Genomic DNA, 14,446 nt, shown 5'->3' with positions numbered 1-14,446 from the left:
GAAATACTAACATGTCTCAGAGTAACACAGGCCACAAGCCACATGTAGACTTTTCAGTAAATGGACACTATAGTCATCACAACCATAGTGTCACTTAAAGAACACATTTTCTCCATCACTGACATGTACACAGAACTATTGTATGCAGCACATACATGTATACTTTGCATATTAAAACCCATCATATCACAAATCTCAATGTGCACATGCATGTTATAGAGTTTGACATGAGAATGTGGATAGGCCCTATCATGTACATTGTATGCCCACATGGATATATATCTGACTGTACTAATCCCTCTCATCATTTGACTCCTCCACAGAACCTCCAGTCACCAGGGTGCCTACGCCCATGCATCCCCCTCCAACACTGGATCAAAGTATATCTCCACCTCAACCACCGGCCAGAGACTCCAGCAGGAGTATGCCAGGCATGACATGGGTTGAACTGCCTCAATTGAGAATCCCAATGTTATGCCGCCTGCATTACAGGAGGATACCTGGCAGGAGCCCTGGCCGGAGGATTATTCCTTTGGCTTGGAGGGGGAGCCACGCCAGCCCCGAAGGGTAGATGTCTTTACCCCCCCACAAGAATATCATGCCACTCAAGGATTATACCAGCAGGCTGAGTGGATGCACACCAGCAGCCAATGGGACTATCAGTCCATCCGGACATCTGTACCATCGGCAGCAGTTGGAAGAGCTCCACCAACTGAAATTCATCGCCCTGCACCCCCAGCTGAGATTCCGGGGCCTGCACCTCCAGCTGAGATTCCGGGGCCTGCACCTCCAGCTGAGATTCCGGGGCCTGCACCTCCAGCTGAGATTCCGGGGCCTGCACCTCCAGCTGAGATTCTGGGGCCTGCACCTCCAGCTGAGGATCAAGAAATGGAACCAGTGCCTATAGTCCCTGCTGGGGAAGAGCCCATGGATCCACTGACTTCCGCCATGGGTGATGAATACATTTCCCTACAGAGGAGGCAAACATTGACCTGTGAGAGTCTAACGTCAACCTGTGAAAGAATGCAGAGGGACCAACGCAGGTTCCATAGGAGCCAACAGCGTTTACAACAGCGATCCATTGAGCTGCAAAGGGACATGGCAGCATCTGTAACTGCTATGGTACAAAACCAATCACAAATGCTGAGAGTCATTTCGGACATGCAAATCCAGAGTGACCACAGATGGAGGGAACAGAACCAACTGTTGGGTGTGTTGGTGGAGCATTTCACCCACCAGCAGGACATCGCCTCAAGCATCTCGTCTGTGACCAGCACTCCTACTGGATCCACACAACCCAGGAGAGGCAGGAGACCCACTCCAGGCCCCTCAGCCCCCTCATCTAAGAGGCCTAAAAGAAAATAAATCTTATTCTATTTCATCCAAAATCTTGTCCAATGTTATTTACCATATAATTGTCATCTACATCCATGTGAGGTGTGTTTTAGTACAGTAATATTGTTAAAACATATAATAATACCTGTGTTGAAATGGCCAAAAAAGGTATTATTATAATGTTTCTGACATATTCCTGCTCAATAAACCACATCACATACTTGTGTCTGAACGGTACATATAGTAATATTCACTTCTAAGATGTAAATCAAGGTTTCTCACATCCAATATAAATTTACACATTGGTATATATAACTAATAATGTATTTAAAGAAGGTGTGAACATAAGGTATAAATATCCATTATCCTCATTCTTAATGATAGTGAACTAAACATGAATGAAACAAATGAGAAATATACAGTAATTAGGGTTGTTAAAGGGACATGAAAGCAAAATTGTTTCCTTCATGATTTGTAAAGAGCAGACAATTATAAACAACTTAATAATTTGCTTCTATTAGTTATGTTGCTTCATTCTATTGATATTCTTTGCTGAAAAGCATATCTAGATATGCTTGGTAGCTGCTGATTAGTAGCTGTATATAGATGCCTCCTGTGATTGTTTCACTGTGTGCATTGCTATGTCTTCATTAAAGTATATGTAAATAATAACTGAAAATAGGTAATTGAAGTAAATTTTAAGGTTTTTTCAAATTATATTCTCTATCCTTAATCATGAAAGAATATGTTTGGGTATAGTGTCCCTTTAAGGGAAGGGGGTTGGGATGTAGTAGTTTCACTTACATGCAGGGGAAATCCAAAGTTTGAAATTCTGCAAGACATGATATACACACATGCAATGGTTGGTGAGGTACTGTCAAACATCATAATACATGTGAATGTTACGGTTTACTGTACTGATGAATAAGTAACTTACAGGTGAAGTATTCCCGGATGACATAATCCCTCACTTCATTCCCCCTCAGTGTCCCCCTGTCCACATCCTCAGGTACAGGAACCAGCTGCTGCTGCTGCTCTGGGTCAATGTCCCCCAACAAACGTGTGTCCACAGCAATGTTGTGTAGAATACAGCAAGCATTGACAATGGAACACACTTTGTTGGGGTTATACTGTAGTGCTCCGCCTGTAACATCCAGACACCTGAACCTGGTTTTTAATAGGCCAAAGCTCCTTTCAATGACATTCCTTGTTCTTATGTGTGCCTCCTGGTACCTGAGTTGTGGCTCTGTAATGGGGTGCACCAAGGGGGTTAATAGCCATGGTCTGCAGCCGTACCCTGCATCACCTGTCATGTAACATATGTGTTTGGATTACTACAGGTACATCATGTGCTTTAAAGGGACACAACATGAATTTCATATAAAAGATAAATTTAATAAAAACATTAAATTTGTGCATTATAAGCAATCTACTTTTATGCCAGTATTAGTCTAGACCAAAAATCTATTTTAAAGGACCAGTCAACACAGTAGATTTTCATTATCCAAAAATGCTAGATAACAAGACAATGCAATAGCACTTAGTCTAATATCAAAGTTAGTTTTTATTACAATTTAAAGTGTTATGTATTTTGAAACTCCCCCTGTACCATGTGACATCCATCAGCCATTCACAAATGCATACACACTTATTCTTGCACATGCTCAGTAGGAGCTGGTAACTCAAAAATATAAAAGATACAAATACTGTGCACATTTTGTTAATGGAAGTAATTTGGATAGTTTATTAAAATTAAAAGTACTATCTGAATAATGGAAGTGCAATTTATACTAGACTGTCCATTTAATAAGAACCTGCAATTGTTAGCAGCTTGATAATTTACTTAGATTAGATCATTTTCTCCATTCTATAGATAACTTTTGATGACAAGCATATTAGATATGCTCAATAGCTGCTGATTGGTGGCTGCACATAGAAGCCTCATATGATTGGCTCATATATGTGAATTGCTATTTTTTAAAAAAAATAAGATATCTAAAGAATAAATACAATGAGATAATAGAAGTGAATTGTAATGCTGTTTAACATTGTATTCTCTATCTGAAACATGAGATTAAAATTTGTGTTTAGTGTCCCTTTAGTAGAAATATACAGACAGAATGAAGGTACTCACCAAGCAGCCATCCTCCCGAGAGTGTTCCATTTTCAAACATATTGAATAAGGAGGTCTGGCGCAGGATGTAGGAATCATGTGCACTCCCCGGGAAGCCTGCATACACATGTAAGAATTTCAGATTGGTATCGCAGACCATCTGGCAATTCAATGAGTGAAACCCTTTCCTGTTAATATAGAGGAGTGGCTCCTCATGTGGTGCCACGATACGCACATGTGTGCAATCAATTGCCCCCATGACATTGGGAATACCCCCCAGTCGATAGAAGCCTTGTTTAAGACGGTTCCATTCCTGGGGGTACGGGAGAAATTAATGTATCGTTGTGTCTGGTTATCTAGAGCAGTCAGAACCTCCCCTAGAATCCTGGAGAAGGTAGACTGCGCTAGGCCAGACACAAGCCCCTCTGTTGACTGGTATGAGCCAGTTGCCAGGAAGTGTACAACACACAACAGCTTCTGCATACCAGTCAGAGCTCGGTTCCTATACGCTTGAGGGTCAATATCATCCTTCAAGACCTCATATAGGTTAATGAGGCTTGCAGATGTCAAGCGATATTTTTCCCTGACCTCCACTTCTGTCATCCCAAACAGGGTGACCCTAACCCTGTGTACCCTTGGTGCTCTTCCCCTCTGCTGATGCCTTCGTCTTATAGGCCCTGCTGGCCTATGGGCAGCTGCAGCAACAGCAGCATGGGGAGCACCAGGAACAGGGACAACAGCAGGAGGAGCAGGGAGGGCAGCAGCAGCAGCTGGAGCAGGGACAGCTACAGCACCGTAACCAGGGACCTCAGCAGCAGGGATACCATCCAAAACAGGGGCTTGTAGGAGTTCCAGCACCCCTTGTGCCCCACGACGCTGTCTGACTCTAAATGCAATATACTGCAAGGGAAACATGGTGGCTAATGAGGGTGTGCATTTGCAGGTGTTTTAAGGCTGCAGGTGAGAGGTTGTGCTGTTTGTGATTGGTTTGACACACTTGCAGGGGCAGGAATAATAAATGCTTTTAAGAGGTTAACTATTTGTGAACAAGCTGCTGCTATGTATATTGTTAAGCATGCATTTGTTAGGCCTTCAGAGAGTTACGTTGGTTTCTAAGTCAGTGCAAGGGTTCCTGCGCCTTCAATTTGTGGCGAGCTGAGAATGGAGTAGATGAAATCTGCGCGCGTAAGTCCTTACGCTGTATATTGGATAGCAAATTGCACGTGTTTTGTATGTCAGTCTATGGGCCAAAAAACTACGGGCGACACCAGAAATCTACACGCGTAACTTCTAGCTTACGCCGTATATAGGATACCAAATCCGCGCAAATATTGGCGTCGCCAACTTTTGCGGGCGACGATTTTTATCGGATCGACCCCATAGAGCATAGCAATCCCTGTAGTGATTATGGCTGTCCCCTACAAACATGAGTCAAGGCTGCAAGTTAGAGGGTCAGAATAGGTCTGATGTGCTGGAACACACAGCCTGCTTTTTATTGAGGTTACATGCAAAAAAAGACACTCTCAGGGGGAGGCATAAAATCCCCAATCACACATTTGATACATTTAGATAGAGACAACGCCCTTTTACAGGCCATAGTAGAATTACATTTCTTCAGCAGATAACAATTTACACACAATAAAACAATGCAGTCCACCTTATCACTAGCAGTCAGATTAGACAATGGGAATGTTTATCCCTAAACTTAATTAGAGCTGATCCCAGCAAACTTGTATTTAGAATTGAACAAAATTAACTCTTAATGGCACACAATGAAAACTAATGCTTTTGTAACAGTGCTCCCTTTCTGTGGAACACTCTGCCTGTGTGGTACTTGGTTCAGTAAGCCCTATTTAATGAACCAAGTGGGAGAAAGCCAGGGACAAGTCATTTTACAGGTCTGGGGACATAGTCTTAAAGGGGCATTGTTCACCAAAGTCACAATATGTCCCCAGACGGTTCTTAAAGGGCCATACACACCCAATAAAAGTTAATATGTTCTCAGGGGCACAATCTTCCAGGGGCCATAGTCATGAGGAAGGAGGCTGGCAAATAGGCTTCTCCAAAATCCAGGGAAGCAGGGCAATTTTCCATTTAAAGGGCCAGTTACAAATAGCAGTTTGTAACATAAAGTAACCACTGTGAGTGAACATTAAGCACAAGAAAGCAAACTGAACAAGGCAGAAGTTGTCTTCTTATTCAGTCAGCTTTTTATTCTGCAACCACTTGCAATTTGCAAAATAAAGCTTTATAAAACAAAATATCTAGCATTATTTTTATTTAAATAAAATAATACACTTTCTAAAAAACTAAACAAACTTACAGCAGACATCCCAACTGCAAAAACTTGTTACATGATCTTATATTGCAATAAACAGATGGCAAACATGACACAATTGTGATTATGTTCTGAATAAGTAACTGGTATTTTAAAAAGGTTAAAATCCTTTGTACCACTCATTTCTGTGGATATATACAGGGCGTGCTAGGGTTACCACCTCGGCCATGTTTTCCTGCACACTTATGAGTTACACATGCTGCAGGGTGTGCAGAGTGGAACGTGAATTGCACCCCTGGACAGCACTATTCATGTTCCTCCCTGCAGGATGTGTAATTCATAAGTGTCCAGGAAAACATGGCCGAGGGGGCAACTATAGCGTGAACCCATCATAGAACAGACGTTATTAGCCTGGCCCAACGGTCTTTATGGCAAACAAATTGGTGCCAACCTTGCCACTTCATATATTTTACCTTTTCTAAATAAGTAATTGGTATTTAAAAATGATTAAAATCCTTTGAGCCATTAATTTCTGTGTGGATGTATACAGGGCGTGAGCCCCTTCATATAATCCACATATTTTCAGACTGGCCCAAAGGTTTCTATGGCAGACAAACTGGTGCCAGCCTTGCAACTTCATATATTTTAAATATTCTGAATAAGTAACTGGTTAAAATCTTTGGGCCATTCATTTCTATGTGGATATATATAGGGCGTGAGCCCCTTCATAGTATAGACATGTTCTCAGCCTGGCCCAATGGTTTACAAAATGATGCCAGATGTCATTAGTTACATGAATACTACTGTGAACAGGATTTGCCTCAGGTCATTTAAAGGCTGTGTACAATTTAATAATGAAAATAAATTACAAACAGCAAACAGTTATTTTACATAAAAATAAAGCTAAAGGTGAAATTTCCCATATACTTTATACTATTTTATACACCGGTAAAACAAGTCATTAGAAACACATTAAAGGGACAGCAAAGTCACAATTACACTTTTATGATTCAAATTTAAACAACTCTACAATTTCCTTCTATTATCAAATCTGCTTTATTCCCTTGGGGACCTTTGTGACAAAGCTTATAATGCACTATGGTGCGCTAGCTGCTGATTAGTGGCACATACAAGCCTCTTGTCATTGGCTCACCTTATGTGCTCAGCTAGCTCCCAGTAGTGCATTGCTGCTCCTTCAATAAAGGATACCTAGAGAATGAAGCAAATATCTTAATAGAAGTATAGTGGAAAGTTGTTTAAAATTATATGTTCTATTTAAATAATGAAATACATTTTGGGTTTCTTACCTAAGATGGCAGAAATTATTTAAAAGGTGGAGAGCTGGAGAGCTTTTTGGGAGGGATCAGGGAGGTGGGAAGGTAAGGGGGTAATCATACACTGAAGAAAATAATAAATTAAAAAATGGTCTAAAACTGCAGACTGCCTGCTAGTACCTTACATGGGGTGACCAGTGGGGAGAGAGGAGGAAACAGAGCTGTTTGGGAGGGGTCAGGGGGTGGGAAGTGTCAGGCGGGAGAGCAATTTCTACACTAAAGCTAAACTTAACCTTACAAGCTACCCGGTTAACCCCTTCACTGCTGGGAATAGTAAGTGTGGTGCCCAGTAGCAATTAGCTTTCTTCTAATTACCAAAAAGCAATGGCCATGTATGTCTGCTATTTTTGAACAAAAGGGAATCCAAATAAACTTTTATAACCATTTATGATATGATTGCACAAGCGCTATGTAAATAATTTTAGGGAGAATCCCAACGTTTGTGAAAAAGTTTTTTTTATTTGATCACATTTGGCTGTGAAATGGTTGCATTTACTATACCAAAATGTGCCTAGATCAATGCTTTGGGTTGTCTACTAAAAATATATTGCTTTATATAGGTAAATAAAAAAATAAAAAAACAAGGCTCTATTTCTGTTTAAATGTAGTGATGGCAAAAATGCTAAAAATGCTCTGGTCTTTTGGGGAAGATTTAGTCTGAAATGACCGGTCCTTAAGGGGTTAAAGTAAGGTTTTTGCTAATGTGTTATATATATATTCACATATACATTCACATTACAAGAGGAAACAGAGAGATATTAATAAAACACAGACCAGTAAAGTAAAAGATATATAAAACAAACAGTTAATAACAGGCAGAACCCCAAGGCAGAACATACAGTGATCTGAGATGTCATCACAGAAATGCCTAATTTAAAATTTTATTTAATTTAAAAATGACCTGCAGAAAGTTTTTCACTAAAAAAAATCTCATCGCAGAAAGTGAATAAAAGTTCTGCCTCTGGGGACAGAATATAAAGCAAACCACAATATTATCTGAGAAAAAACAAATAGATAAGGGAGAATATGACAATCAGCACAAGGTGTTGTGTAACTGGAAGGAATAGGTGCTGGGGAAGGTGGGGTAGATAAGGTAAGAAGGGAGATAGGGAAGGATAATGTATAGGGGAGTATAGAGCACAGAGGCAGTAAATGACATAAGGTGCTATTAGACACAATGTACTGTCTGTACCTGATCACATATAACAGCCAATGACACTAAATACTGAGCATGGGCTAAATTAGCATCATTGGAGTGAAGCAGTTGGTGCTGTGCACAGACCAACTAATTGCAAACCAACTAATCGATTATGAGATTCGCTGACAACTATTTTAATAATCTATTATTATCAATTATACTGATTAGTTAATGCAGCTCTAAATTATATTGTGTAGTTCTGTATTTAGTGTAATACTGAAAAATGAAAGAAATATTTTAGATTTAATGTCCCTTTAAAACTGACCCTGCTACACATCTGCCCCTAGTTAGTCTGAGCAGGGGTGATAAGATCATGTAAAACAATACAAGTGTTGCTAACAAAACAGCAGTGACACTTTGTTTACTCTGTAACAAGGTCAGATTGGCAAACTATGACCGGGCACCCCTCTGCGCTAGTTACCGGGTGCCCCACGATAAAGCAGGGCTGATAATGTTCATTTTGGGGGCACAGTGTGTATTAACCCTTCACTGGAACAGAGAGCTGTACAGTGTGTATTAACCCTTCACTGGAACAGAGAGCTGCACAGTGTGTATTAACCCTTCACTGGAACAGAAAGCCACACAGTATGTATTAACCCTTCACTAGCACAGAGAGCAGCACAGTGTGTATTAACCCTTCACTAGCACAGAGAGCAGCACAGTGTGTATTAACCCTTCACTAGCACAGAAAGCAGCACGGTATGTATTAACCCTTCACTAACACAGACAGCTGCACAGTGTGTATTAACCATTCACTAGCACAGAGAGCAGCACAGTGTATATTAACCCCTTCACTAGCACAGAGAGCAGTAGTGTGTATTAACCCTTCACTAGCACAAAGAGCAGCACAGTGTATATTAACCCTTTACTAGCACAAAGAGCAGCACAGTGTATATTAACCTTTTACTAGAACAGAGAGCTGCACAGTGTATATTAGCCCTTTACTAGCACAGAGAGCAGAAGTGTGTATTAACCCTTTACTAGCACAAAGAGCAGCACAGTGTATATTAACCCTTTACTAGCACAAAGAGCAGCACACTGTATATTAACCCTTCACTAGCACAGAGAGCTGCACATTGTGTATTAACCCTTCACTAGCACAGAGAGCAGCAGTGTGTATTAACCCTTCACTAGCACAGAGAGCTGCACAGTGTGTATTAACCCTTCACTAGCACAGAGAGCAGAACAGTGTGTATTAACCCTTCACTAGCACAGAGAGCTGCACAGTGTGTATTAACCATTCACTAACACAAAGAGTTGAAAAGCACTTAGTATCTCATTGCCTGGCACAAGCAGATGAATAACATGCACTAAAAAGGACAACATTTATAACAATTATAAACTTTTTAAGAAGACTAGAAAGTGACTAAATACAATACACACAATACACACAGCCTGACTCACTCACCCAGCAGGAGCTGCACAGGAAATAAATGGGAGGGGAACAACAGAACAAAATACCGGAGTTCCACTTTAGACAGGAAATATCATGTGACCTCCACTCAAAGGTTTTTTTGTTTGCTTTTTTTTTTTAAAAAAAATCAACTTTAAAGGGACAGTATACACTCATTTTCATATAACTGCATGTAATAGACACTACTATAAAGAATAAGATGCACAGATACTGATATAAAAATCCAGTATAAAATGGTTCAAAAACGTACTTAGAAGCTTTCAGTTTAGCTCTGTTGAAAAGGTAGTTGGAAAGCCCACTGCAAGTGAGGAATATCAGACACTCCCCCCTCCCCCTTCTTTTGCATATGAAAAGATCCTATACACAAACATGAGCAAGCTGGAGAAGGTAGCTGTCGGTATTCAAATAAAACTTTGGGGCTTGGTTAGGAGTCTGAAAATCAGAGCAATGTTATTTAAAAATAAGCAAAATTATACATTTAAAAAAAAAAAAAAACTTTATGGGCTTTATAAATAGATCATCTACAAAACATTTATGCAAAGAAAAAATGAGTGTATAATGGCCCTTTAATGTAACAAACAACCAGTAGACAATAATTCTGAAAACTAAACATTTTGCAGCTTTCTTGTGCTTAAATGGACACTGAACCCAATCTTTTTCTTTCTTGATTCAGATAGAGCCTGCAATTTTAATTAACCTTCTAATTTACTCTTATTATCAATTTTTCTTCGTTCTCTTGCTATCTTTATTTGAAAAAGAAGGCATCTAAGCTAAGAGGCTAGCTAATTGTTGGTTCAGAACAACGGACAGCACTTGTTTATTGGTACTGTCCAATCAGTAAGGACAACCCAGGTTGTTCACCAAACATGGGCCGGTATCTAAACTTACATTCCTGCTTTTCAAATACAGATACCAAGAGAATGAAGACAATTTGATAATAGGAGTAAATTAGAAAGTTGCTTAAAATTTCATGCTCTATCTGAATCACAAAAGAAAAAAAATTGGGTTCAGTGTCCCTTTAATGTTCACTCACAGTGGTTTATGCTGATTGTCATTTATAAAGTAACCACTGTGAGTGAACATTAAGCACAAGAAAGCAAAATGTACAAGGCTGAAGTTGTCTTCTTATTCAGTCAGCTTTGTATTCTGCAACCAATTGCAATTTGCACAATAAAGCTTTATAAACAAAATATCTAGCATTATTTTTATTTAAATAAAATAATACACTTTCTAAAACTCTAAACAAACTTACAGCAGACATCCCAACTGCAAAAACTTGTTACATGATCTTATATTGCAATAAACAGATGGCAAACAGGACACAATTGTGATTATGTTCTGAATAAGTAACTGGTATTTTAAAAAGGTTAAAATCCTTTGGACCACTCATTTCTGTGGATATATACAGGGCGTGCTAGGGTTACCACCTCGGCCATGGTTTCCTGGACACTTATGAGTTACACATGCTGCAGGGTGTGCAGAGTGGAACATGAATTGCACCCCAGGACAGCTCTATTCATGTTCCTCCCTGCAGGATGTGTAATTCATAAGTGTCCAGGAAAACATGGCCGAGGCGGCAACTATAGCGTGAACCCATCATAGAACAGATGTTATCAGCCTGGCCCAACGGTCTTTATGCCAAACACATTGGTGCCAACCTTGCCACTTCATATATTTTACCTTTTCTAAATAAGTAATTGGTATTTAAAAATGATTAAAATCCTTTGAGCCACAAATTTCTGTGTGGATGTATACAGGGCGTGAGCCCCTTCATAGTATAGAGATGTTCTTAGCCTGGCCCAATGGTTTCTATGACAAACAAACTGGTGCCAACCTTGCCACTTCCTATAATTTACCTTTTTTGAATAAGTAACTAGTATTTTGAAAGGGTTAAAATCCTTTGGGCCTATCATTTCTGTGTGGATATATACAGGGCATGAACCCCTTCATAAAACCCACATATTCTCAGAATGGCCCAACGGTTTCTATGGCAAAAAAACTAATGTCAACCTTGCCACTTCATATATTTGACCTTTTCTAAATAAATAACTGGTATTTCAAATGGGTTAAAATCCTTTGGGCCACTCATTTATGAGTGGATAAATACAGGTAGTGAGCCCCTTCATAGGAAAACGTGTTCTCAGCCTGGCCCAATGCTTTTTGTAGCAAACAAACTGGTGCCAATGTTGCAATATTATTATATTTTAAATTTCTGAATAAGCAACTAGTATTTTAAAAGGGTGAAAATCCTTTGGACCACTCATTTCTTTGTGAATATATACAGGGCATGAACCTCTCCATAGAATAAACATGTTCTCACCGTAGCCCAACTCTTTTTGAAGTAAACAAACTGGTGACAACCTTGCCATCTCATATATTTTACCTTTTTCTAAATAATATTCATATATTTTAAAAGGGTTAAAATCCATTGGGCCACTCATTACTGAGTGGATATATACAAGGAGTGAGACCCTTCATATGATAGACATGTATTCAGCCTGATCCAATGTTTTTTGTAGCAAACAAACTTGTGCCAATGTGGCCATCTCATACATTTTACATTTCCTGAAGAAGTTAGTGAAATTTTGAAAGGGTAAAAATCTGTTGGGCCACTCATTTATGTGTGGATATATACAGAATGTCAGCCCCATCATAGGAGAGAGACATGTTCTCAGCCTGGTCCAATGCTTTTTATGGGAAATAAACTGGTGCCAACCTTGCCACTTTATATATTTTACTTTTTCTTAGTAAATATTATTTTAAATCGGTTAATCCTTTGGGCCATTGATTTCTGTGTGGTTATATAGGATGTAAGCTCCTTTATACAATCCACATGTTTTTAGACTGTCCCAAAAATTTCTATGACAAAGAAACCCTTTTCAACATATCAGTAACTTATTTAGAAAATGTAAAATATGTGATTTGACAAGGTTGGCACCAGTTTGTTAGTGATAAAAAGTTTTGGGCCAGGCTGAAAACATGTCTGTCCTATGAAGGGGCTCACTCCCTGTATATATCCATACAGAAATGAGTGGCCCACAGGATTTTAACCCTTTTAACATACCACTCACAGAAAAGGTAAAATATATGAAGTGGCAAGTTTGGCACCAGTTTGTTTACCATAGAAACCGTTTGCCAGTCTGAAAACATATACGCCTAAATTACAAGTCTTGCGTTAGCCTTAAAAAGCAGCATTGAGGGGTCCCAATGCTGCTTTTTAACGCCCGCTGGTATTACGAGTCAGGCAGGTACAGGTGTACCGCTCACTTTTTTCCGTGATTTTAGCATACCGCAAATCCCCTTACGTCAATTGCGTATACTATCTTTTTAATGGGATTTGCCTAACTCCGGTATTACGATCGCTTTAAAAAGTGAGCGGTACAGCCTCTACCTCCAAGACTCCTACCGCATTTTAAAGTCAGTAGTTAAGAGTTTTATGGGCTAACGCCGTAACATAAAACTCCTAACTAAAGTGCTATAAAGTACACTAACACCCATAAACTATATATTAACCCCTAAACCGAGGCCCCCCACATCGCAAACACTATAATAAAATTATTTAACCCCTAATCTGCTGACCGGACATTGCTGCCACTGTAATAAATGTATTAACCCCTAAACCGCCGCACTCCTGCCTTGCAAACACTAGTTACATTTTATTAACCCCTAATCTGCCCCCCCCCCACGTTGCCGCAACTATATTAAATTTATTAACCCCTAATCTGCCGTCGCCGCCACTATAATAAATTTATTAACCCCTAAACCTAAGTCTAACCCTAACCCCCCCTAACTTAAATATAATTTAAATACATCTAAATAAGTTATTCCTATTTAAAACTAAATACTTACCTGTAAAATAAACCCTAAGATAGCTACAATATAACTAATAATTACATTGTAGCTATCTCAGGATTTATTTTTATTTTACAGGCAACTTTGTATTTATTTTAACAAAGTACAATTTTTATTAAATAGTTATTAACTATTTAATAACTACCTAGCTAAAATAAGTACAAATTTACCTGTAAAATAAACCCTAACCTAAGTTACAATTACACCTAACACTACACTATCATTAAATTAATTACATAAAATACCTACAATTAAATTAAATAAACTAAATTACGAAAAACAACAAACACTAAATTACAGAAAATAAAAAAGAAATTACAGATATTTTAAACTAATTACACCTAATCTAACCCCCCTAACAAAATAAAAAAGCCCCCCAAAATAAAAAAAATCCCTACCCTATACTAAATTACAAATAGCCCTTAAAAGGGCCTTTTGCGGGGCATTGCCCCAAACTAATCAGCTCTTTTACCTGTAAAAAAAAAATACAATACCCCCCCAACATTAAAACCCACCACCCACACACCAAACCCTACTCTAAAACCCACCCAATTCCCCCTTAATACAGCCTAACACTAACCCCCTGAAGATCACCCTACCTTGAGCCGTCTTCTCGCAGCCGGGCACAAGTGGACCTCCAGACCGGCATAAGTCTTCATCCGATCCGGCCAGAAGAGGACATCAAAACCAGCAGAAGTCTTCATCCAGACGGCATCTTCTATCTTCTTCCATCCGGAGCGGAGCGGGTCCATCTTGAAGACATCCGACGCGGAGCATCCTCTTCCATCCAACGGCAACTGAAGAATGAAGGTTCCTTTAATTGACGTCATCCAAGATGGCGTCCCTTGAATTCGATTGGCTGATAGAATCCTATCAGCCAATCAGAATTAAGGTAGGAAAAATCCTATTGGCTGAAGCAATC

The sequence above is a fragment of the Bombina bombina genome, chromosome 5 (assembly GCF_027579735.1).
Source record: "Bombina bombina isolate aBomBom1 chromosome 5, aBomBom1.pri, whole genome shotgun sequence".
Lineage (NCBI taxonomy): Eukaryota > Metazoa > Chordata > Amphibia > Anura > Bombinatoridae > Bombina > Bombina bombina.
The sequence above is the reverse complement of the archived record's forward strand: the minus strand, read 5'-3'. Positions refer to the sequence as shown.